Consider the following 27508-nt stretch of genomic DNA (forward strand, 5'->3'; position numbering starts at 1 on the left):
ATCTTGTCAAAAGAAATGCTCATGTACAATATGAAAGCTCTAATATTTACTATTTAGAAGTTATGACCAATGTAAAAAAAAAAATTAAAGTAGGTTAAATGTCAAGGTCAAAAGGTTCAATACCAACGGAAAGATCTTGTAACAAGGAATACTCATGTGAAATATCAAAGCTCTATCTCTTACTGTTCAAAAGTTATTAGCAAGGTTAAAGTTTTCAAAAAGTAGGTCAAATTCCAAGGTCAAGGGTAAAAAATGTTGGTACCCACGGAAAGGTCTTGTCACAAGGAATACTCATGTGAAATATCAAAGCTCTATCACTTATTGTTCAAAAGTTATTAGCAAGGTTAAAGTTTCAGACAGAATTACAAAATGACAGACAGGACAAAAACAATATGCCCCCCGATCTTCGATCTCGGGGGCATAAAAATCCCAAAAATGTACGTTTTCTTCCCAAACTAATCGATTATGAAAGAAATTTTTCTTGACCCTTGATGTTATCTGGTTACATTTACTTTCAAATTTCAACAACAAATGAGGGCCACCCTCATGCTATCAGAAATACTAGACCAGCTTTAACTAGATTTATACTTATTGTTCCTGTACGTCCTGTGGAGGATTATAACACACACAGTTGAGAGGACAGCGAGTTTGCCAGGGGCGTGTCTATTGATACGCAGTAGGGCGTTAGGGGGATCTCCTGGTAAGGTCTGATTAAACGAAGGATACCCATCAAAACCAGCAGTTGAAATCTTCGTCAGGGAATCTGCATCTGCCTCACGTCTACTGAAGGGCGTACTAAGCCTCTCCTTATGGAGGGTTGACGCATGCACTCATATTCTGATTTTCGCACCGTCACCAGAATCTTCTTCAAAGTCATTTTGGTCGTACTCCGTAAATTTTGTTAGCCAGCTGAACTACTATAGGCGTTTCTAATTCTCTATAACTTCAACACATTAACTGAAATCGTTGAGCTACCGTTAAGGACAATAGACAAGAATCAATGACATCTTCATTAAAAGTAAACTGAATCCGGTTAACTTCACCTTAAATACGGAAAGATTTACTGTTTCTTATTCTGTTTTGATTTAGCACTGGCTTTTTGTTCTAAAAGAGTATTAGAGAGAGAGGGGGGGATGAGATTATTGCTTTGAATACACTCATTTTAAAGGTACACATGCTACAATTTCCATGTTAGATTTTGATAAAGATATACCGTGGTATTCTATGAATGAAATGAAAGAAACTCTTAATGAATATGTATATATAGATTTACAGTTGTAGAGATATCAATGAAAATAGTTTCAAAACACAGTCAGTATTTTTTAACACGTTCTGTTGACCACATGACTGTCTTTTTGGCAGATCACGTGCTGTATTTTCCCATCAATTCTTGGGTCTGTGCATATCTAACTACTCTTTAGTGTTTTACATATGATGAGCCATAATGAATTTAGTTTGATAGGTCCTTATTCCAATATCTACAGTCGATGAACTCGATTTTAAAACACCGGCGCATTGTATTCTTCCCGATCACGTGTGAAGAAGGCGCGCGTGATACATACATTATACAAAGTTGTTAGAGAGTCAAGAGTGAACATCTGGGATGAAATTAAATAGTTTACGTTGCACACGGTATTATATTTTGCCATTATTAAAACATTTAAAATGTTAGTTTTTAGATACATTTTTTTTTTAATCATTAGTACGTATGTACCTTTTTATCATTTTAAATTTGCCCGTGATAAACACATCAAATAGACCTGAAATCTAAATAAAAACCCGTGAAAAGCACATACAAAATCTCCTGATTATAACTTCTGTGTTTAAAAACGCTTTGATCTATCACTGTGGCATTTGAATTTCTAAACATATTCATTTATAACATGCTAATATATAGTTTCTCCGAATAATGTTTATAATAAATCGCTTAAAACTTTCACAGTGCATTTACACTTTGGAATAATATTACATATGAAAGGTCAAGATAACGAACAGTGATCAATCTCATAACTCGTATAAGGAATACAATATAGAGATATGGACAAACACGGACCCCTGGATATACCAGAGGTGGGATCAGGTGTCTAGGAGGAATATTAAGCTTTTCCTGTCGACAAGTCACACCCGCTGTGAGCCCTATAACTTGATCGGGTAAACGGAGTAATCCGTAGTCAAAATCAGTGTGCCAAGAACGGCCTAGCAATCGGAATGAAACACGTCAGAAAGCATTTGATAGCTTCTATTGACAAACTAGAGCATTATAGCGACTAGAGAGTTTGCGAAATGCTGACTTTAAAAGAGACTGTTGAAACCCCTGCGACACCAACTTATGATTTTCGTCTCACCCTGGAACCAAACCCCAGGGGTTACTACTGGGATATATAAAATTTACAAATTTGGTAAATGGCTACCTGCTCCTTCTAAATAGCCATGAGTTTCAATCTAGTATAGATAGCATGAAAGACAATGTCATTTAAATGGATTGCACATAAATACTTTATACCAACTTTGGCCCCGTCCTGTAGTTTTTAATTTGATTTAAACAATCTTTTAATATTATGTATTTATGGATTAGACAACAGACATTGCCTATATAAGTATTCCCCTTCCTGTAGTCACAATCTCTACCCAGTATCACTAAATTTACGGAGTTTGTCTGCTGTAGATGACAGATGTGCGGCTGTAGAGAAGAAAATAGTTTTGAAAATTGATTAATATTTGCCCTTAAGGTTCCGGGGTGCAGTGGTCCTAATATTCACAAATTATCTCCCCCTTGTCCATGAGATGCTTAATTATAAAATTTTGAAAAGAATGAAAATGGTACAGTGTAGTTACCAATAAGAAGTTATAAAAATGTTCAATTGTTAACGCACATTTAATTATCATGACCATTTGGGTCACACCTTGGTTTCATAACCTACCCCTCGGATCATAAAATTTACATTTATGGCCAAGAGCTAACTTTTCCATTTTGTTTCAGTGTTTTCCAAGTTCCATTTTTATTGACAAAGCAACTGTCTAAATTGTCAAAAAGGCTGATCTGTAATTTATCGTGAGGAATGTTCGTTTAAGGATGTACTCTACATCGTCATAATTGTGAAATTTCTTTCACAGCAGTTAATATTTTCGTGAGGAGCAAAGATAGGGACTTGGTAGAACATTTACTGGATCCAGCAATGTATCTCTGTTTAAAGGGTTTTGTAAGATTTGGAATCCAGTACCAGGCGCGTAGCCAGAAAGACAATGAAGTGTACGCAAAATATGGCAAGGGGTCTGGGGGCCGCCTTGAGTCCCACCAGTGGTTTTGCCCTCGACGGGGCCCAGATATTCGACATGATGTTAATCATTTGAAATTCAAAAAGGACTTTAAACTCGAATTCTCTCTCTCTCTCTCTCTCTCTCTCTCTCTCTCTCTCTCTCTCTCTCTCTCTCTCTCTTAAAGGATGTGTACTCAGTTGCGTACAGAAAGCAAACAGGGGCGGATCCAGGAATCACGGTTAGAGGGGGCGCACTTTTTAAACAGGGGGTGTGGGGCCGTCTTGAGGCCCCTAATGGGTCCAGGGTGAAGGGCTCAGGGGGCGAGCCCCCGGAATTTACACTTTTTATGGGGCTTGAAATATGTCTCATATGTAGTCCTTTTCACTATTTTTTGATAGGCTGAAATTAATAAAATGACGCAAATTTTAAAGCTTTTTGGAAAACAATTAAGTTCTCCCAATAAAAGTAATTTAATAGATCAAAAGATTTGGTCATTTATTTCTCCGAAAGGGGAAGAAATTATTGCTTCTTTTATCTTTACATTTTTCTAAACAAGATACCACTATTTACCTTTAATTTTCATATTTTAGAGGGGGCGCGCTGGCAAAGCGCCTAGGCACGGTAACTCATATTCATTTGCCCCATTCGTCATTAACCTATGTTAGACTACACAATGTACATCTCTCTGTACTATTTATAAAGTAGTCGTACAATTTGGAATGGGATTTTATAACAAACCTCAATTCAATAGGTGTGTTGCCTAGTAGTGTGATGAATCAGGATCGGGCACGGGATGTATTATTATCTATAAATAGAGCTGATGTGATCCGGATTTCATCGTATGACATTACGATATGACCCAAGGCATAACGAATACTGGGTAGTACAAGTAAAGCTTTTTCAAAAAGCTTGCCGTCTTTAGCAGCAACTCTATAGAGCGAAGTTGAATTCTGTCCCTTGTCTTCATTATTAAATTGAGTTAAAATAAATAATCTCACGGACATCATGCCTACAAAGCTGTGTCCTGACTCCCATTGTAAAAGTTTGGATTTATGAAGGGTATATGTACTGGAAATCAAAATCACTGTTCCCTGTATTAGCACTGATTAAAGCATCTATATCAAATGAAACTGAGATTTTCAGTGTGTATATCAAAATATTTATTTTTTAACAAAGTTATGAAACAAAACAAACTAAAAAGATTTAAATTGCTCAAATTTGCATAAAAATTATTCTTGCATATTGCACAGTACAACTGCTTTAGAAATTAACCAGGATAAAGACCTGAGAATATTGTAATAGTTTTGACAAAAATTATATCATAAAATACATAGAGTTTGATGGAAAAGATTCAATTTGAGCAATTGTAAGAAAAAAAAATATTCTGAAGGAATAGGATAGTTTTAGAACAGATGTGTTGAAAAAAAAACAAACTATATGTTTACCTGATACAGACAGTCTAAACTTACAGCAGGGGTAATTTTAAGCAACATAATATGTAATGAAATGTTACTATCTTATTGCTTCTTAAGATTAGCAAAGTTCTCAAATGCAACTGATAATACAAACAAAAATGGTTGCATTGGAATCACTGATTGTCAATTAAAATTATCCCAAAACACAAGCAATCAAAACAAAAAACAGCGAGTTTTTCTGTTTGTATGCAAAAATGAAAACATTGCTGTAAATGAAGTAACCATAGAAATGATGTGTATTAGTTGCTTTTAAAAAAGTAATGTGTCAATTTCATGAATTGCATTTTTCTTTTGTTCGTTTTGTCGATTTTTTAAAGATTGAATATCTTGAAAAATTGTTAAGTCGTACGAAAATTAGAACACCAGAAAATTATCCCCTTGCCTTGAAGAGCATTTCAACCAATGAAATAATTGAAAATTTTCACTTCATGCACTTTCTACCAATGAAAAAAAAGAGGAAGTGCAAAGTCCGAAGACTGTAAAACACTTCAACTCTGTATACCGTCTTCCAAGGAAGACGGTAATAAATACGGCTGTTTTGTGAGAGACAGTGTCATTCAGAAGTAGACGCTGTCAAGGAGTAGTCGAAAGTACGTTCAATAAAGAAACTTAACAGTACATGGTATCTAGTATACTAGTAGGGAAGCTTTTAAGGTGGGAACGTTCACCTGGCGTTTTTTTTTTATTCGTTTGATCAGTCCTTCGACAAAAGGGTTCTGTCCAGTATAAAGGCACATCTCCCGTACTACCGGATCTGTCACATCAAGATCTATAGTCACTATTTACATGTATGATAAGGATAGGTAATCTTTAATATATATGTATTTATGGACTTGTATATTTCCTAATCATTTGTGTCAATACCAATAAGTATAGGGACTCATCCAAATCTTCGAACCCTAACATGTTACAGTAATTAGGGCGTTTGCTTGGCAACCGGAAGGCTTGAGTTCAATACTCTATTCAGCGCAGCGTTACATTGACCAAGTTTAACATAGGTAGTGATTTTAGTCATCCATTGCCAAGCGCCCGGCGGCAGATGTGAAATCCACGGGTCTTTTGATAGTGCCTTAAAACGGAGACCCCGTGTCACAATAGGCGTTGACAGAGCTCCGGTCCTGAACGTCACGCTGACGTAATTTCCTGGCATTTCTAACAGAACTCGTGACGTGTCTATATGCATGGAAAATTTTCGAATGCGATGTAGATAGCTTTAGGTGTGTAGAATGAGTAAACCACATTTCGCTGCGGCGGTCTAGAGATAGAGCGTTCGCCCTGCATGCGGAAGGTCGGGGTTCGAATCCCGGCCGCAACCAACCTAAGTCGTTAAAACAGGTAGTGACAATTCCATCGCCAAACACTCGGTATTACACGTAGGTGTAAATGTCACGGGTCCACGGAGATGACCTAAAAAACGGATGTCCCGTGTCACAGTGGGTGTTGCATGGTAAAGAACTCTCTGCTCAATGGCCGTAAGTGCTGAGCATAGGCCTGAATTTGAAGCCCTTCACTGGTCTTGGTGACGTCTCCATATGAGTGAAAAATTCTCTCGAGAGAGAGACGTTAAACAAGATATAATCAATCAATATCATATTAAATAATTTGTAACCAAGTGTAGTCTTTACAAAGAACATAAACACACAGCCTTACTGTAGAGAAATTACAGATCGGATCTGAATACGTATGAATAAAAAGAAACAAGATATTTCCTTTGTAGCATTCACAACAGTGGAATTTATTGTCACGTGATCACTGTCTCATGAAAGAATGGGTATACAATCGTTTACTGTTTATTTGTGCACCTCTTATTTGTTTTGAAATGAAAACGAATTCTGAACAAAGGATGTAGTAACCCTGCTGTGTACATGTATTACATGCATTATTTAATTTCTAAATCCACCCAAAAAAAATCCAGATTTACCGAAATGTCAATGAGCACGTTTGTACCCGATACAAAATGTGAATCGTATCTTGTTTTCAGGAAAATGAAAACAGAAAACGATTAATACCATTAATCCTATAAAGTATACTAATTTCTTTTATGTGTACTTACATTACTTCCAATACCAACACCGAAAAGGGAGCGAATTTGAAGACTTTTAATTAATGGCTTGAGAAGGGAATGAAAAGCTAAATAATTAAGCGCGGGAAAATGAATGCTCGTTTTGTTTTAATTGCAAACACAAGCAGATAAACGTGGCTCTAGTAGGAGCAGGCATTTATTATCGTAGTACCAAATGATGCCAATGAAAACCATGTAAATGGAAACGAAAAGTCTTGTGCAAGACAAATCTAGATCGTAAAGTCCTTGTACCTAATGAAACAATGAGATATAACCGACAAAAAATGATCGACGGGACTGATTCGCCTACGTTTGCTAATAAAATTCTTTGACGCATCCTGGTTTGGATAATTATGTTCAAATTCAGGTTTTAATAACATCCAAACTGAGGACTTTATGCTTTCCTTGATGTAATTTGTGAATAAAATCTTCAAAACCATTCAATTAAATTTGCTTTGTGAAATTGGGTCATTGAAAATGTTTGCAATCAAAGTTGAAGGATTAGACACACACTTAATTCTAGGGCACTGTCATTGTTATAAATCAGAATTCCAACATAAATCAATAATTAAAAATTTAACCTTTTATTTACCATTACTTACAGTCAACTATATCAAGGGGAAAATACTAACTTGCAGTAATCAAAGTTAACAAAGCAATTTCCTTTATTTACCACTGAACTGAATTCACAAACGAGAATAAGACTGTATGAAAAGTGAAGATAACGAACAGTGATCAATCTCACAACTCTTAAAAGCAATACAATGTAGATAGATGAGCAAACACGGAGAATAAACCTGTATATAGAGAATAAGTCTGTATATAGAGAATAAGTCTGTGTATAGAGAATAAGTCTGTATACAGAGAATAAGTCTGTCTATAGAGAATAAGTCTAAATATAGAGAATAAGCCTGTATGTAGAGAATAAGTCTGTATATAGAAAATAAGTCTGTCTATAGAGAATAAGTCTGTATATAGAGAATAAGTCTGTATATAGAGAATAAGTCTGTCTATAGAGAATAAGTCTGTACGTAGAGAATAAGTCTGTACATAGAGAATAAGTCTGTTTATAGAGAATAAGTCTGTATGTGGAGAATAAGTCTGTATATGGAGAATACGTCTGTATGTAGAGAATAAGTCTGTATGTAGAGAATAAGTCTGTCTATAGAGAATAAGTCTGTATGTAGAGAATAAGTCTGTATGTAGAGAATAAGTCTGTCTATAGAGAATAAGTCTGTATGTAGAGAATAAGTCTGTACGTAGAGAATAAGTCTGTATGTAGAGAATAAGTCTGTATATAGAGAATAAGTCTGTGTATAGAGAATAAGTCTGTGTATAGAGAATAAGTCTGTCTATAGAGAATAAGCCTGTATGTAGAGAATAAGTCTGTATATAGAGAATAAGTCTGTATATAGAGAATAAGTCTGTATGTAGAGAATAAATCTGTATATAGAGAATAAGTCTGTCTATAGAGAATAAGCCTGTGTATAGAGAATAAGTCTGTATGTAGTGAATAAGTCTGTATGTAGAGAATAAGTCTGTATGTAGAGAATAAGTCTGTATGTAGAGAATAAGTCTGTATATAGAGAATAAGTCTGTCTATAGAGAATAAGTCTGTCTATAGAGAATAAGTCTGTATATAGAGAATAAGCCTGTGTATAGTGAATAAGTCTGTATATAGAGAATAAGTCTGTATGTAGAGAATAAGTCTGTATATAGAGAATAAGTCTGTATATAGAGAATAAGCCTGTGTATAGTGAATAAGTCTGTATATAGAGAATAAGTCTGTATGTAGAGAATAAGTCTGTACGTAGAGAATAAGCCTGTATGTAGAGAATAAGCCTGTGTATAGTGAATAAGTCTGTATATAGAGAATAAGTCTGTATATAGAGAATAAGCCTGTGTATAGTGAATAAGTCTGTATATAGAGAATAAGTCTGTATGTAGAGAATAAGTCTGTATGTAGAGAATAAGCCTGTGTATAGAGAATAAGTCTGTGTATAGAGAATAAGCCTGTATATAGAGAATAAGTCTGTATGTAGAGAATAAGCCTGTATGTAGAGAATAAGTCTGTATATAGAGAATAAGTCTGTGTATAGAGAATAAGTCTGTGTATAGAGAATAAGTCTGTATATAGAGAATAAGTCTGTATGTAGAGAATAAGTCTGTATATAGAGAATAAGTCTGTACGTAGAGAATAAGTCTGTATATAGAGAATAAGTCTGTATATAGAGAATTAGTCTGTATATAGTAAATAAGTCAATATATAGTGAATAAGTCTGTATATAGAGAATAAGTCTGTATATAGAGAATAAGTCTGTATGTAGAGAATAAGTCTGAATGTAGAGAATTAGTCTGTATGTAGAGAATAAGTCTGTATATAGAGAATAAGTCTGTATATAGAAAATAAGTATGTGTATAGAGAATAAGTCTATATTTAGAGAATAAGTCTGTGTATAGAGAATAAGTCTGTTTATAGAGAATAAGTCTGTATATAGTAAATAAGTCAATATATAGTGAATAAGTCTGTATATAGAGAATAAGTCTGTATATAGAGAATAAGCCTGTATATAGAGAATAAGCCTGTGTATAGAGAATAAGTCTGTATATATAGAGAATAAGTCTTTATATATAGAGAATAAGTCTGTATGTAGAGAATAAGTCTGTATGTGGAGAATAAGTCTGTATATGGAGAATACGTCTGTATATAGAGAATAAGTCTGTATGTAGAGAATAAGTCTGTATATAGAGAATAAGTCTGTCTATAGAGAATAAGTCTGTCTATAGAGAATAAGTCTGTATATAGAAAATAAGTCTGTATATAGAGAATAAGTCTGTACGTAGAGAATAAGCCTGTATATAGAGAATAAGCCTGTATGTAGAGAATAAGTCTGTATGTAGAGAATAAGTCTTTATATATAGAGAATAAGTCTGTATGTAGAGAATAAGTCTGTATATAGAGAATAAGCCTATATATAGAGAAAAGATCTGTATATAGAGAATAAGTCTGTATATAGTGATGTGGAAACCGACCGTCAAGTCCAGTACCCAGAAATGTAATCATACGAAGGTAATTCTGTTTAATGTTTACATAATTACCACAAAATTTCTTTTATATATGGACCAAAACAAAATTCTAGAGAATTCTATTGTTAGAAAACACGTGCTATACATGTTCATTATGTCACCTTTCTATTAAATTCCCCAAAACGTCGTTCTATTAATAGAACGTCATGAAATCCATAAAGGCTTAAAACTGGATCACGTGAGATTGTAAGCAATATTGAGATAGAGGACTCACGGCGGGTGTTACCGGTCAACAGAGGTTGTTTACACCTCCTAACCACCTGATTCCACCTCTGGTATATCCAGGGATCTGTGTTTACCTTCTCCAGCCAGCAAGAGGTTCACAGGCGACACTCACATTCTATCGGGAGACATATTGTTTCAGTGTGAATTCGTCTTCCGAATCTCGTACGAAGTTTGCCCGGGAAATATTCTTTGTCTTTTGACACATGTCATTCATATTGTAGTATGTGGGTATTTTCTATGATAAGACAATATGGCTTGTACCAGTTTCAATTACCTTTGACCTTGACCTTTTATGTAAAGGGCAAGTAATGAAAATTGAAGATAACGAACAGTGATCAATCTCATAACTTCTATAAGCAAGAGTTGGGCAAGCACGGACCCCTGGATATACCAGAGGTGGGAACAGGTTGTTTGATGAGTAAGCATCCCCTGTCAACCGGTCAACCCTGCAGTATGTTAGTCTAATTTATCATTATTCGATTTAGTATATCTAGGAATAAACATCTGTGTGCCAAGAACGGCCTAACAATCTGTATGAAACACGCCAGACAGCATTTGACCCAATGAAGGCCGGGTCTAATCATTAAGGAAGACACCATTTGACCCAATGATAGGTTTTATTGGCAAATTAGATTAAATTAGATTCCTCTTAAATTAAAGACTAGACTTTTTGATATCACAGACAGTTGCTTCTTCAACAAAAATGGAAAAAAGAAATATTCATATCTAGTGATCAGTCATCCAAAAACTTACTTTGTTAAACACCACTTTGATTCCACGCACAAGTACTCTGAAGTTGAATTAAAAAATATGCTAGAGTTCCTCGTTGACAATATCTTTGTGGTCTTTGGTGATCAGGTTTTCCAACAGTCTGTTGGAATTCCCATGGGCACGAATTGTGCTCCTTCGTTAGCTGATCTGTTTCTATATTCATATGAAGCGGAATTCATTCAAAAACTTCTACGCGAGAAGAAAAAATCTCTTGCTACGGCATTCAATTCGACATTTAGATATATTGACGACGTTTTGTCTATTAACAATAATTTTCATTCATATGTCGATTCGATATATCCCTGTGAGCTCGAAATAAAAGACGCCACCGATTCGTCCACTTCTGCTTCATACTTTAATATTTTATTGAAAGTAGATATTAACGGCAAACTGACAACTCAACTGTATTACAAACGGGATGATTTCAGCTTCTCCATCATAAACTTCCCATATTTATGTAGCAATATTCCATTATCACCTGCATATGGTGTTTATATCTCTCAATTGATTCGATACGCAAGAGCTTGTTCTGCGTATAATCAGTTTTTAAATCGAGGCAATCCACTGAAAGGTGAAAATTACGAACAGTGATCAATCAAATAACTCCTATAAGCAATACAAATTAGATAGTTGGGAAAACACGAACCCCTGGACACACCAGATGTGAGATCAGGTGCCTAGGAGGGGTAAGCATCCCCTGTCGACCGCGCACACCCGCCGTGAGCCCTATATCCTGATCAGGTAAACGGAGTTATCCGTAGTCAAAATCAGTGTGCCAAGAACGGCATAACAATCGGTATGAAACACGTCAGACAGCATTTGACCCAATGATAGGTTATATTGACGAACTAGATCGTTATAAAGACCATAAAATTTTCGAAATGCTGACTTCAATCGAGAGTGTTGAAACCCCTGTACCATCAACTTGATCGTAGGAGGTACAATATCTATTTTATTTGTTTTTTTTTTTGGGGGGGGGGGGTTGTTGTTGTTGTTGTTTTGGTGGTCACTTCCCTTCGAGGATTTGTCACTAATATCGAGACGTCACCAGCAGTAGATGGAGTACCACAAATTTAGACCTATGCTTAGCGCTCAGGGACGTAGCAGTGATGGTTCTTTAACCTATGGAAATCACTGAACCCATATATCAAGAAAAACGTTAGGATTCTTTCTTTTATGTCCAAAGAACAACCAATTGCGGTGTAATGTACGACAATTAGTGGTAAAATAATGTCTCCGGGGAGTTAATTAAGGTCATAAACCAGTTGTATCTTCACATGTTTTCACTGCGATTAGCAAAGGATTATGATCTTTGTTTTTCACCCATGAATGCTGTTGTTGAGATCCAAACTTGACTGAACTTGGTCCTTAGTTAATGATTGCAAATATAAAATGTTTCGGCGGATGACGAATATAAAAGCGCAAAATTTTCCATTAATATGCATCATCAAATTGTTTTTTTTTTAAAATGAAAATCCACCAAAATGCCTGCGTATTTCAAACCTTTTCAAATAAGAAAAAAATCACCACAAAAACCCCGAGATCTTTTAAACATTTGCTACAGTGATTAGAAAAATGACTCCGTCAGAAAGGGTCTCACCAAGACCTTTAGTGATGTATTACGTGTACTAGTGCTAATGACACGTGGTTCATTAATGTAAGACCTTTAGTGATGTATTACGTGTACTAGTGCTAATGACACGTGGTTCATTAATGTAAGACCTTTAGTGATGTATTACGTGTACTAGTGCTAATGACACGTGGTTCATTAATGTAAGACCTTTAGCGATGTATTACGTGTACTAGTGCTAATGACACGTGGTTCATTAATGTTTGACCTTTAGTGATGTATTACATGTACTAGTGCTAATGACACGTGGTTCATTAATGTAAGACCTTTAGTGATGTATTACGTGTACTAGTGCTAGTGACACGTGGTTCATTAATGTTTGACCTTTAGTCATGTATTACATATACTAGTACTAATGACACGTGGTTCATTAATGTAAGACCTTTAGTCATGTATTACGTGTACTAGTGCTAATGACACGTGGTTCATTAATGTTTGTAAGGATAGAGAGGAGTGATTATGGTTTTTTGTCACATCTGTTTTTCCGTTAAATTCCAGAATCAATGACGTTAACTTTCCATCAAATATAAAAGCTCTAAGTGTAGTCAACTTAACAGGAAAGTTTCATGACCAAAATCTATATATGTATTTCTTTAGTGGTCAACTTCCTTTGTTTTAGTATGAAAACTAAATGTTGAAAAATATTGAAATCGCTCGTCACAATCACCGAAAGTGATAATGGAAAATTAGACAGACGCCCATGATCTATATGTGGGTTTTTTTATAGTAGACCAGGACCTTTCAGTAAAATGTGAAAACTGTATGTGACAATATTCAAGATGAAAAGGTGACGATAACGAACAGTGATCAATCTCATAACTCCTATAAAGAATACAGAATTCAGAGTAGGGCAAACACGGAACCCTGGAGTAATCTGTAGTCAAATTCAGTGTGCAAAGAACGGCCTTAGTTTGTATGAAACATGCTAGACAGCAAATTACCCAAGGACAGGTTGTATTGGTAAATTAGATCGTTATAACGACCATAAAATTTGCAAAATGCTTCCTTTAAACGAGATTGTTGTATCCCCTGTAAAACAACTTATTTCTTATTCGCCTGCCTCGTTTTAAAAACTGATCATACACAGAACAAGCTCTTGCGTATCGAATCAATTGAGAGACATAAAAACCATATGCAGATGAAAATGATTTATTGGTACATGAATATTGGAAGTTGACGATGGAGAAGTAAATTTTGATGGTTTGGCCACAACCCTCAAAGCCCAAGCTGACAGGCAGAAACCATGAAATTCACAACGGTTTGTTTCCCTTGATCCATAGATGTTATATAACGAAATTGGTTGAATTAGTTCAGCCCTTCCAGGGAAGGAGCTGAAAATGTTCATATTACATGTCACCAGCCCTTGATTTGGAACCACTACCCTTGGTGTTGCAAAAATCCATAATGTTGGTTCATGTATATCCTAACTATGCATTTAGTTTTTATACTGTGTCAGCAAAATTAAAGAAGGTTTTTAAATAATGAAGGCACTTAATCACTACGACCTTTACCCCTAGGATACATTGTGAATTTTGAAGATTCATGGAAAGGATTTATACTAATGTTTTTGTACCAACAATTTATATTATATGAATTCAGATTGATATTCTCTGTATAAGCACTGTATAACAGGGATGATTCTGGGCAATTCTCAAGTCTATGCCAATATAGTAAAATACTTTGGATTATAGAGCAGAGGAGTCCGACAAGGTGATGTCTTAAGCCCAAATATTTTTAAAATATTTTTGAACGATTTTTCTAAATTACTGGATGAAGAAACCATTGGCTCTGTCAATCTTTCTAGAAAGAAAAGCATCTCTCTTCTATATGCGGACGATCTTGTACTGCTTTCAGAAAACCAGAATGGACTACAAAACAAACTAAACTTACTTGAAAAATATTGCAACGATTGGTACTTAGAAATTAATACCAATAAGACAAAAGTAGTCATTTTTAATAAAAGCGAACACCTAATTAAAGAAAATTTTGTGTTCGGTAACACATGTATTGAATGTACTAACAAATATAAATATCTAGGAGTAATATTATCCTCCTGTGGTTCATTCAAGGAAGCAAAATCTGATCTATACAATAAAGCTCTTAAGGCCTCATTCAAACTTTATAAAGACATCAAATCTATCGATCCACCAATTAAAACATTTTTGCATCTTTTTGACCATATGGTAAAACCCATCGCCTTGTATGGCTGCGAGATATGGTGAACACTTTCAGCACGCATGCTGGAAAAAGACAGAGATTTATATGATATCTTTAAAATTTGGGAGGTAGAAAACCTGAATATTAAGTGTTTTAAACAAAGAAGTACTAATATTGCAATAATCTCTGAATTGGGTAGATATCCTATGTTCTGCTCTATAATCCAAAGTATTTTACTATATTGGCATAGACTTGAGAATTGCCCAGAATCATCCCTGTTATACAGTGCTTATACAGAGAATATCAATCTGAATTCATATAATATAAATTGTTGGTACAAAAACATTAGTTATTTTAAGGGGAAAATGGGCATTTTGGTACCCAATTGTAAAAATCTCAAATTCTCATTTTTCAAAAAACAAATGAAGAATCAGGTACGGAAACAATTTTTACTTTACTGGTCAAAACGACGTGAAGAGAGTCAGAAATCAGGAAAACTCACAACATATTTTTCGTATAAAGAAAACTTTACTATGGACAGTTATATATTTTGAGAATCCCTAGAATTAAGAAAAACTCTATGTAGATTTCGAATTAGTGCACACGACCTTCGAATTGAAAGAGGAAGATATGAATTTACAAAAACCAATTCTGGCCAGAAGATTTCTTTAGAAAGAAGCAAAAGAATTTGCGAATTATGTAACCTTAATTGTGTAGAAGATGGATTTCATTTCCTCACTGATTGTCCATTCTATGTTGAAGAGAGAAATATGTTTTTAATGGTATATACAAGCTCAACAAAAAATTTATCTATCTAACAAATAAGGACAAATTTACTTCGTTGATGATTAATGAAGACAAACCAGTAATTGTCAAATTGAGTGAATAGTTAGTGCAAACTTTCAGAAAAAGAGGTGATGCTTTAAAACTGCAAAAATCATTATAGTTTATTATTCATATGTTGGTATAATACTGATACTGTCCATTTACTTGTGTATACACATGATTAGCAATTCATATATGTATGTACTTGTTTCCCCAACATGCTACATCCACATACAGTTTGCAGTCTATGTAACCTGTAGTTAATTTTGTAAACTTTCTTTCTTTTTTTAATTTCCTTCTTTATAAACTGTCTTACTGTTATGCCCTCTGGGCCCAAAATTGGAATAAACTTATCTTATCTTATCTATACTGAGATTAATTCATTTTTAAGCATCCATTCCGCATCCAGCTTTTACTTATAAAAACATAAAATTAGTTTTCATTTTTGAAAGTTTTGTTTGTAGCAAGTGTTGTTAATTTTCCAAATTAACGGGTTCGAATCCCGCTCTCGCCGGTAATTGAGAAAGTTTCCCAGTTTACTTTCGGAAGGAAGGTGGTCTCTTCCCAGGTACATTGTATCTGGGTTGTTTCTTCCACCAATAAAAACTGGGCACCACCAGATAACTGAAAAATTGTTGAGTGTGGCGGAAAACAGCAAAACAATCAATCAACCAAATTGCTTGTTTTCGATGCCGATACGATCCTGATCCATTTTTTTTTTCAGATTGCGGTGTGATCCACTTGATCTTCCAAACGCTGAATGAAAGGGGAGTTAAGTGTATTGGTATGGTGAAACGAAACAGAACTTCTTTATAATGAAATCGGTAATTGCCCATCTGTAATTACAAAATATTATCTTTATATAACAATTCTTTGAATTTAAATGCTGTATAACTAATTTCAGCTATCGGTTTTGTTCAAGGTACTTTCACAAGGTCTGTGACATGGGACTTCCTCCCAATATAAGGGGTAAGGACCGACAAATGACACCCAATCAATCAATCTTTATTTGTCATTATGAGCCAACTTACTCACCAGTGCAATAAACTGAAAATTAAATATCATGTGACCAAAACAATTTATAAGTTTGAAACATCGTTGGCATTACTAGTACTTAATAATTGAATTATATTGAAAACAGTCGGTCTACAATAATGATACTTTTTCATACAGTGGACATCTTAATATAAAATGAAATTCGTCCTCAATATCATGCAAGTCCCAACATGTACATATTCTGTTGGATTTGGTTACCTTATGGTGTCTGCCTACTGCAATATTCAAAAGATGGTAAGACAACCTAAATTTGGTTAACAACTTCCTGTGTATTTTATCTTGACGTTTTCTTAAATATGTTTGCAGGCAGAAATTACCGATAAGGTGTTGATCTAAGTATAGCTTTTGAAGATTTTAACAGTTTTTGTTCATATACATATAGAAATATTTGTTTTATAACAGGAAATTTTTTTAAAATTTACATGATTTTCTGACCAGATATAGTTTAAAACGAGTGATGACCCAACGACAAAATTTCTTGATGAGTTCCACGTCACCCATTAAGAGCAAGTGAGAACACCCTGATGAACTGTGTGAATGAAGTAGTCTGCCCTTACGTTTCTAACGTAGCGGAAGAACTTGATTTGCCATTCGCACAAAAATGGCTTGTGATCTTCGATTGTTTCAGGGGACAAATTACGGAGAAATTCCGTGATTTGTTGAAATCAAAAAGAATTCTCTACTCTATTATTGCCCCCAAACTGTACAAATTACAACCCATGGATTTATCATTAAAGATTTTCTTGAGTTCGAATTTCACCAGTACTACGCTGCGGAAGTAGTGAAATAGTACAAGGCTGACAAAAAGGTTGTTGACCACGTGGATTTATCGTTAACTCGCATGAAGAAACGTAGTGCTAAATGGTAATCACACCGTATAATCACCTGAAGTAAAAACCACAAATCATTAGAAATGGCCTCATCGTTAAAATGGAAATAAGCCGAAGATGGTCCGAGAAAAAGTTCATTGAGCTTTTTGCCTAGCGTATTATTTATTAGGGTTGTAGTCAACCTTCTAGCTCAGCTGAAGTGAAAGCTCTGTGAGCTTAAAAGGCCCAGAGTGTGTACAGAGTTTTGGAATATGGGTCATACCGTGGAAGTATGCCTTAAAATTGGTTTTTATCAAAGTTATATAAATTAAAATAAAGAAACGCCCTTTAAAAGAAACGGATGGAAATGTAAACAAGCGGCCCATGGACCACAATGCTCAACTGAGTCACATTGGCCCCGCTGTTCTTTTTTGGTACCCTCTTTATTCCCATGAAAGCTTTTAACCCAATATCAAGTCCTCACCCTAGTCCCACAGTGTCATGATTAAACCGAATTAAATCCACAGCATCTATAACGAACTTACTAACATGTTATTGGTGTTGTGTTCTGGAGAATATTTTTAAAACATGTTTGACTATTTTCATGTACTGTGTAAAATTTGATCCCCGATTCTAGCTCCACTCTTAACCCAGGATCCTCAATTTGGGGAAGAAATACAAAAAAACCCACTTTATTCCACATAACGTGGGAGTATTTGCATCCTAATGTGATTTAACGTGGTCCTGCGACTCCTGAAAAGAATGTTTGAAAATTTCCGATATATATTCTCATGTAATACTTTTAATTCAATGTCATATTTTCGCCTCACCTTATCCTACGGGTCGTGATTTGATCAAATAGGAATCTACACTGCACTGGAATGCTTACACATTAATATGACTAATCATGGCAAGCGGTTCTTGAGAAGATTGGTTTTTAAAAAAAAAAAATTACCTTTATTCTCATGTAAAATATGGATTCCCTGTTATAACCCCTAACCTCCCGGGACTATGATCAAACAAACTTAAATCTGCACTAACTCAGGAGGACTGCATACTAAGACTATGAATCTACACTACATTATAATGTTTACACATTAATATGACTAATCATGGCCAGTGGACCTTGAGAAAAACTCTAGGTCACCTGAGTCACTCAAGTGAGAAGATTAACATGATCAGTAGATCTTGAGAAGAAGAATTTTAAGTCACCTGAGTCACTCAAGTAAGAAGATTAATCATGGCCAGTAGATCTTGAGAAGAAGAATTTTAAGTCCCCTGAGTCACTTAAGTGACATATTGCTATTTGTCTGAGTATTTTAACTTTTTCAATTCTTTCCTTTGGTGAAAAGCATTTTTGGAACAAGGGGACATAAATTGTAAATTTCAGGACTCCTGTACCCTCGTGGTCTTAGGGGCGGGGCAAAAACTACCAAACTAGACCAATTTTTAAAAATCGTCTTATCCACAACCACGTTTTTGCGAGAGAGGTGTGACTGGGACTCCTGCTGCATTAGGTAGCCATTTACCAAAAATGAAAATCTCACTACCCCCAGGGATAGGGGTTTTGATATGGGGGGGGGGGGCAAAGTGGCAATAGTGATTTGATGTGTTTGTTACGAATTGAACATTTCAAACTTCTTGATAAATACTCTTCCAATTCTTTTTAAGTTTGATATAACTGAAACATATTTTTAAAAGGAGGAATATAATTGTAAATGTCAGAATTCCTGTACTCCTTGGGCTTTTAGGACAGGGCAAAAACTGGCAGAAATTGATCGATTTAAAACATCCAACTTTCCTCATAGCTGCAAGGAAAATCAAATGTACAGTGTATAGTCATTCAGAGCAGGCAGACCTAACCAAAGTTGCAAAGTTTGGGGTAGAGCGCGGGCCAAACTTGGCATATAAGGTTTATCATTGTGAAGATCATTTACATATCTAACACCTTCTTTCATGTAATTAAACTGAATATATAATTAGAGGGAGCAGGTAGCCCTTTATCAAATTTTTAAATTTCATTATCCCATGGATGATAAATTTGATACTAAGGCGAGAAAAACTTATCATAGTGATTAATGTATTTTGAAAGCTTTTTTTTTTAATTTTGGTGACACTGTATGAAAAACTAAATGCATATTTAAGAGAGACGGAAAGGGATTTACCAAAATTGTTAATTTCGTAACCCCAGAGTTCTGACTAAAGGGTGGGTCAAAATGATATAAAATATATCATATAAAGTATTTCATTAGTATGGTCACTTTCGAGGCACTTGTTTAAGAACGCATCTTGTTTTATACTATTGCTGAATATTAGAATTTAGCTAATATATGTAGAACAGGAAAATTATTATAAATCTCATAGACCCTTGGGCTAATGATACTTTTAGCTAATGCTCAGGTGACCGATAAAGCCTGTTGGCGTCTTGTTTTAAATGTATATGTATATTCCAATATAAAACTTTGACACCTATTGTGACCCCAATTTACCTCCCGGAACCATGGTTCATATTTACTATGCGTTACCGGAGAATAATTGCACACTGCTCACTACCCTCTTGTTCACAAGATTTTCAAATTCCACAACGGTATATTCCAGCATAAAACTTTAAATCCCTAATCCAAATCTGCCTCTGGGGCATTGATTTAATCAAACTTCAATCTGCACTACCTGAAGATACTTGCATATCAATATAACTAATCCTAATCTTGCTGCTCTTCACAATCACATGTTTAAAGATTTTCTCCTGTACTTGTATATGTAAAACTTTAATCTCCTGTTGAAGCACCATCATCCAACACACACACAACCTCCCCCCCCCCCCCCACCCACCCACCCAATCAGTCGCGATTTGAAGGGAACTTAAAAGCCCAAATCTGCAGTACCTGAAAATGCTTGCATTTAGATATGACTTTTAATTATGACTAATCATTATCCTGATGTTCTTGAGAAAAAATATATATTCCCCCTATATTGCCATGTAACAAATAAGATCCACTATTGTGACCCCACTCTACCCTCCAGGGCCATGGCTTAGATAAACTGGAATCTGCATTACCCGAGTATTCTTACCTTTCGACATGACCAATCATGGCCTTGCAGTTTATGAGAAGATGAGTTAAAGACTTTTACTTTCGGCTCATTTAAAGTAGATATATTTTTATCCACAACCCTGAGATCAGAAACTGGCCACAGTAGGGGGAAGTGGGCGACTTACTTAGCTTTTGTTTGTTTTTATGTCCAATGCGAGAATTTTTATCGATATAGAGATGTCACCAGATTCTTTTGCGAAATGCATACTGCTGCAGGAGACTTCCGTTATTAAGGTCACATCCGGCATACTGCTGCAGGCGACTTCCGTTATTAAGGTCACGTCCGATTATCCTTGGACTTTCATTTGTAACAGAGGACGATTGGCGAAAGAACAGTCACTACCTATGTTAAATGTGTAAGGTTTGGCGTGATTCAGAATCGAACCTTGGCCTCCCGGTTGTGAAAAGAATACTGTAACAACTAAGCTATATCGACCGGCCATGTTTTACGCGTTACGTAGGAATATAATGAAAATTTTAAAAATTTGAAAACCCAATGAAAAACCACATTAGTCAAATTGTAATGCAAGAGTCATTCTGTAGTTCATATTGAAGGTTGTTCAGCCATGCACCGTGTAACCAGGGTGGTGTCGTTAATGATAAACATGGCAAATGCAACTGCTTTTTAGGGAGAGGGCAAAATTAGGATATGCCTGCTGCCAGATCCTATTCACTTTGTGAATAAAACATAGTTTTAAAAAATACTATTGCTTTAAAGCGAGCGTCACGAACCATGGGTCGCTTTCTATGATTAAGAGTTTGATTAATAAGATGTGGAAATTATGCATGTAATTAACATGTTTTCATGTAAATTCTGTTATGTGTTTATAGAGATAAAATAATGACATGTGAAATTAAACCATCGTGGATATTGACCTTTTCACTCCTACATAGCGTTTATACAACCGCGAAAAGACACCTACGGCATGATATTGATTGTGATGATCAGAGACTCGGTCTCATGCTCGCTGACACTTGAAAGGGAATGGTTATTTGCGAAACTCGTCTTGAACAAGACCAGCGAAACTTTCTAAACAATTCAATGCTGTTATATTAGAGCATTAAGATGGAAGGTGACGATTTCGAATCAAATCACTGGGAGAATTCTACAGACATCGAAAATTATTATATGCTTGATTCTCTTTACTATGAGGACCTAGACTCATTAAAGCAGCCATGGGCAGACACAGATGGACATTTTTGGCCTACAATTGTGGTCTACAGTCTAACATTTGTGGTTGGACTTATCGGAAATATACTCGTAGTATATGCTGTTGTTTGCAGTCGAAAAATGCGGTCTGTTACAGCATCCTTCATGATCAGCCTGGCGGCGGCGGATCTCCTCTTCCTCCTGGTGTGTGTCCCATACAACACGGTGGAATTCGTGAAGCTGGAGTGGCAGCTGGGACCATGGATGTGCAAGCTGTCCGTCTTTATAGAGCTGTTATCTGCCTTCAGTTCTATTCTTAACTTGTCAGCAATTAGTGTGGAAAGGTAAGAATTTTGCAAATTTTATATCACCTCCAAATTAAAAACGAATTGACCAAAGCAAAGAATCTGGTAAGATAACTGATCGGAGGAAAGTAGCTATTATCTGTAGACTGTTAAACTCGTCCTGTTCAATTTACCTGTGTCAAAGTTTCCCATGAACTTCTCTAGTCAAATCAACTTTTATATGTTTACACATGCTGTAGTAGACATTTTTCACACTATCAGATCCGTTTCCGGAAGGTCATAAAATTAGTGAATTATTAATTAGTCGTTAAATTGAGTGGTGCTAATAAATGTTAACGTAATAATACTACATGTAGGTAGGATCGAGAAAATAAAACCCTGTCCGAACGTCGTGCATATTTTCTACACTTCAAGATGATACAGTGTGATCATAAAGGATCTATTTATATTAACTGTTTGTCTATCACTTTGTACATGTATCACAGATGGATATTTAAACAATCAGTAATGGTAATGTTCACATGAGTATATGCTGAAATGGATGTATTTTAAATCCTTTTGTAAAGATGAAATGTGTAGATAATGAACAGTGATCACAAAAGCGATTTTAAACTTTATATAACCGCCAGTATTCCTATAATTTTGTTACCTAAGCGATATTTAACTTTGTATAACCGCCAGTATTCCTGTAATTCTGTTACCTAAGCGATATTTAACTTCATATAACCGTCAGTATTCCTATAATTCTGTTACCTTGGCGATATTTAACTCTATATAACCGCCAGTATTCCTATAATTCTGTTACCTGGGCGATTTTTAACTCTATATAACCGTCAGTAGTCCTATAATTCTGTTACCTACAGTTACATATTGGGTAGTAATATTCAGTGGGAAGAGAAAATTTACAAAACGCAGTTTAATACTGTAGGAAGAATATATCTTGGATTTCAGAAATCGATGATATAGGATATTTAAATATTACTAATAACTATCGTTTGATACCAATTGCATACAGTAAGAGCGGTGGGAGGTATTTAATTATTGGCGAATAATTATCGTTTGAAAGTAATTGCATACAGTAGGGACGACAGTAACAACAAAACTATTTATTCTCAAATAAATACAACATGAAGTAATTCGTAATATATAACACAATACTGTACGTAGCATGCAGTTAACATGGCGAAAGATGGTAGAGATCCTTGCCTATTTTTACATTAGCTATTGCTGAAATATATCATGTATAAAGAGACTTCAATTCATAGAAGTAGTGACTGTTGTCCCTTTACTAGTTATGTCATCATAGCCTACTAAATAACGTTATGCCGCGAAGTAAGACGTGACGTTATAGGCAATGGCAATCGGATCACGCGCTCGTCTTTTTCCGTAACCGGTAAGAAGACTCGGACGTGGATCGGCGCAAGAATTGCATCAAATCGATGCATTTCTTCGCCGGAAGCGCGCCCGTGGATGAGAGGTAAAAGAATAATATGTTATTTATATTTTCACCACAGATTCAGTTTTGGTATCATTAACGTCTTATTCACTCTAATACATAACATGTAAGTGGAAATTGATAGTGGTAAAATACCTTAGATGTGTATAATATCTTAGATGCATTTGAAAGTTCACGTTTCATAGTGTAACGTACGACTGTGACGTCAAAGTTACGTTTATGTATACGTAACAACCAACTCTGATGGCGTCGACACACATACGAGGTTTATTTGCGGTTACGGAAATAGCCGAGTAGTTACGATTGAGGCAGTGGATCAATCGGATCACGCGCTCGTCCTTTTCCGTATTCATTTGCGGTTACGGAAATAGCCGAGTAGTTACGATTGACATTGGCAATCTCTCACCAGAGGGCGTTACGCTACGCTCCACAACACCTCTGTTATCGTCTAATTTACAAGAATTTTGTAAAACAGAGCGTCTTTGAAAATAAAATAAATCTGCATCATTTTCATAAATAAAACATACATTTATGAGTTAAAAACACATTGGTAGGTATCGAAACGCTGTATTACGTTAGTGCAACCTCCATATTTATGGAACTATTTTGTCTTGTCAAATGTATTATTTCACTTTCACTTAGTAACTATGGACTCTACATTAAAAAAAAACTAGCGAGATTATAATGATGAAAATCTGACATTGCACAAAGAACAGAAACGTGCCTTTCTGTTGGAGTCAGTGACGTCATTTTGTCCGTGCGAGATCATATGGTTAGCCGAACTATTTATCAGACGATAACAGAGGTGAAAGTGAAGCTTGCGTAGCGCGCCCTCTGGTGAGAGAATGTTGACATTGGATGTCACGGTGATAACGATATCGAACCCGAGCGAATTAGAAATCGCCGAGTCAAGAATTGGCAGACTTTCTTTTTTCTTTAATTCGTCTAAATTTCTATTTACGATTTAATTAAATATTCATAATGGATTTGTTGTGCTTAGATGATTGGAATTTTTATATATTGATATACATTGAAAGTACCGTTTATTTACTAAGGTGATAGCAGTTATAGCAGTACGAGAGCAAACGTTAAATGTCACGGTGTTTTAACATTCAGAACTTCAGAACGTTATATTCCCATGATGTATAAAGACCATAAAACTATATCTTGTGTGTATTAAAAAAAGATCATTGAGTTTTTTGTCAGATATATCTGCAATGACAGTGAATACGGCAAGTTTTCATTCATTATTGATCTGATTTTGACTAAACTACAAAATTTGAAGAAAGAAAAATACCGAAAATTTAATTGAAGGTGTTGATTCACTATGTGTGAATTTCAGACAGAAATTAATTCCTGGGAATGTTTAACAGGCATGAGAGATAAGGTTAATAAGATTGTACTGCTTTTCTGGGGACAAAACTCATCAATGCCCACAGCTCCCTTCAATGACCAGACCCTTTGCATGATGATTTGGATATTATTTGTATTGGGGTCCCCTATACTACGATTCTACCATAAATGTGACAATTCATTGATATCTACATCCAAATGGTTTTCCGTGATAAGCTAGCATGGGGAAAAGACATATAAGCCAACTACACAAAATGTGTTTTGCTCTGTATGTCGATCACTTGTGAAGGATTACAGCCGTGGTATCTCCAGATCACAAGTGTCTGCGGTATTGTAAAAATTAGTGTATGAGGAGTTTGAAAAAAAAAATGTGTCTGTGGTGTTAGAAAAAATAAGTGTCTGTGATATTAAAAAAAGTAAGTCTTGGCAGTGTTCGGGAAAAAAAACAAGTCCTTGTGATATTCGAAACAAAAAGTCCCTGCGGAGTTCGAAAAATCTCTGGTGTTCGAAAACAGAGTAAGCATAGCTGGGTGACCATCTTTTGAACACAGAAAGAGTAGGTCACGTGTTTAGCCTTGGCATCATTATCACCAGTTTATACGGTGATATATTGCCTGACTGATCCCGAATCAGCATTGAACCCCCATCAATCAATCTTTCTCAGTCGTCTGGATTTCAGTAATTCAATTCCAAAACATTGTGATTCAATGAAATCTACTTTTAAATAATGTACATAATATATGATTGCGTTCATTCACGTTGTATGTCACTTGTCAGTTCGCGTCACTGTTTACTGCTGCACGATCTGTAAAATGGAAACAACAAAAGAGTGTAAAAAAGAATGTAACTCCATCACAGAAAAGATAATTTCTCGGAAATTGCGTATTTTCAAACGTGCTGTGTTCGATTCAACACTATTTTGACTTCGTTGTAATAATTCAAAGGTGGGTTTTTTTTAAATGACATTCTCCCGAAATAGAAGTATATGTTGGTCAGGCCGTCCCCGTGTCTCTGCCTGCAGGTTTCGCCATTGTCATAACGTTTTAAACTATACCAAACAATCCCTAAATATGCGAAAGGTCAAGCCCAAAAATTGGTACAAAACGTATCTGGAGGACGTGGCGTCCTTGTCGCGTGTTTTTATAAATGGGTTCTGTAATTCTGAGATCTATATCCATGAGATGTCGCTCATCCTCGTCCCACCTCCTTTACTTGACACGTCTGTCCAAGTCGCAACCAGAACATAAAACTAAATTACTTCAAACAACTTACAATGGAGCACTTGTTTTGTGATCGGAAGGTCGTGAGTTCGAACCTCGGCCGCGACAAACCTGAGGCGTTCAAATAAATGGCAATTGTTCCCTCGTCTTGCGCTTTGCATTAGATATCTTGAAAAGTGAGATCTCGGTAGGCATTGGAACAATAAAGAGTCTTCACTTCCGAATAGTTCTGGGCGCCTCGCATAGGTTTGGATTTGTGGCACTTCACTAAAAATCCTGGTAATCGTCTCTCTTGATTGAAATGTATTAGAAGGGACGTAAATTATTATTAATGGATGGCAAAAGATGAAGGTGTTGCGTATTTTTTATATAACGATAATTTTGTCGAATAAGTTCGTGATGCATTAATATCAAAATGCTTCTTTTAGCCATTTCGAATAAATGTATATTCGACATACATGTAAATTATTTCACTACAATCAAATTCTCATTTTGTCATTTCACATTAAATATCTATTATGTGCTTAAAAAACAATTTCCCTGCCATTGTCATTAGGCCATATCGTTCAATTACTAACGACATCTGAATACGTTTTCATGTGTAAGGATGGTATATTTCCGAAGCTGTCCTATGACTACAAGTGCAATAATTCTTCTCCAACTAGTAACAACAAGAAATATGTTGACGTTGACGCATTAATTGCTAGTTTATAAACTGATGGACTATCTAGATTAAGTAACTGCAGATGGGGTAATTAAATTCATATTCACACCAATGGTCGTTAGATATATATTGATTACGGGATCGGATGACTGTGCTCTTTTTGCATCCTACGATGCCACTTTGATGATTTGAGTCATAATAATTCTTTTAGGAAGTGATAGCATACAATGGTTTGTATGTGAATTTCTTTAGGAAGTTATACAATTTGCATATGGTGCAGAATTCCGCTATTATATTGTAAATTGGGTAATTTCCTAAATCTGTTTTCAGTAATTTTCATTTTTTGTGACATAGCATGTTTCTTGATAAAACATTGAAACAAATCATTTAAATGCATGGTGTTCACGCACAGGTATAGTCAGAGCGTTCCTTACATTCCGAGTTTTACGACTAGTGGCTCTGTTTATCTGTACAAGACATACATGTAGGTCTAACGAAGAGTGTGACCGGTCAACGGGGGTTACTAACTCATATAGGCATCTCATCTCACCCCTAGGGGTTTCGTGTTCACCCTAATCTCAAGTTGGTATTCCTTTTAAGATTTGACATATATCACTTTTCATCATTTTCACTTTTTTCATTGAAGGAAAAAAGAACTTTCGCAATTTGCTAGCCTTTAGTTATCTTAGCTACGCGAATTCTAAGTGAAATATCGGAGTTTTATTTATAGATTATGAATCATATTTGGATTTTAATCCCAATGAATTTAATCACATGTTAATTACATTGCTATGTGTATAGTCGCAATTACATAAGCTATAAAGGAGTATTACGTTTACAACTTTCCCCATCCTGTAAATGAAGAAATTAATAAGATGATTACGTCACACACGACACAGTTTGTATCGATTCC

General features: G+C 35.4%; 1 protein-coding gene and 1 pseudogene across 1 annotated transcript in view; both read left to right on the plus strand.

Annotated features, from left to right (window-relative positions):
- LOC125651942 (myb-related transcription factor, partner of profilin-like) overlaps nt 1–27508 on the plus strand; it is a 109233-nt gene that overhangs the window by 5468 nt on the left and 76257 nt on the right. The window lies entirely within an intron of this gene.
- The window catches only part of LOC125669001 (allatostatin-A receptor-like), an 89420-nt pseudogene continuing 83425 nt past the window's right edge, over nt 21514–27508 (plus strand).

Source organism: Ostrea edulis, chromosome 4 (assembly GCF_947568905.1).
Source record: "Ostrea edulis chromosome 4, xbOstEdul1.1, whole genome shotgun sequence".
Classification (NCBI taxonomy): Eukaryota; Metazoa; Mollusca; class Bivalvia; order Ostreida; family Ostreidae; genus Ostrea; species Ostrea edulis.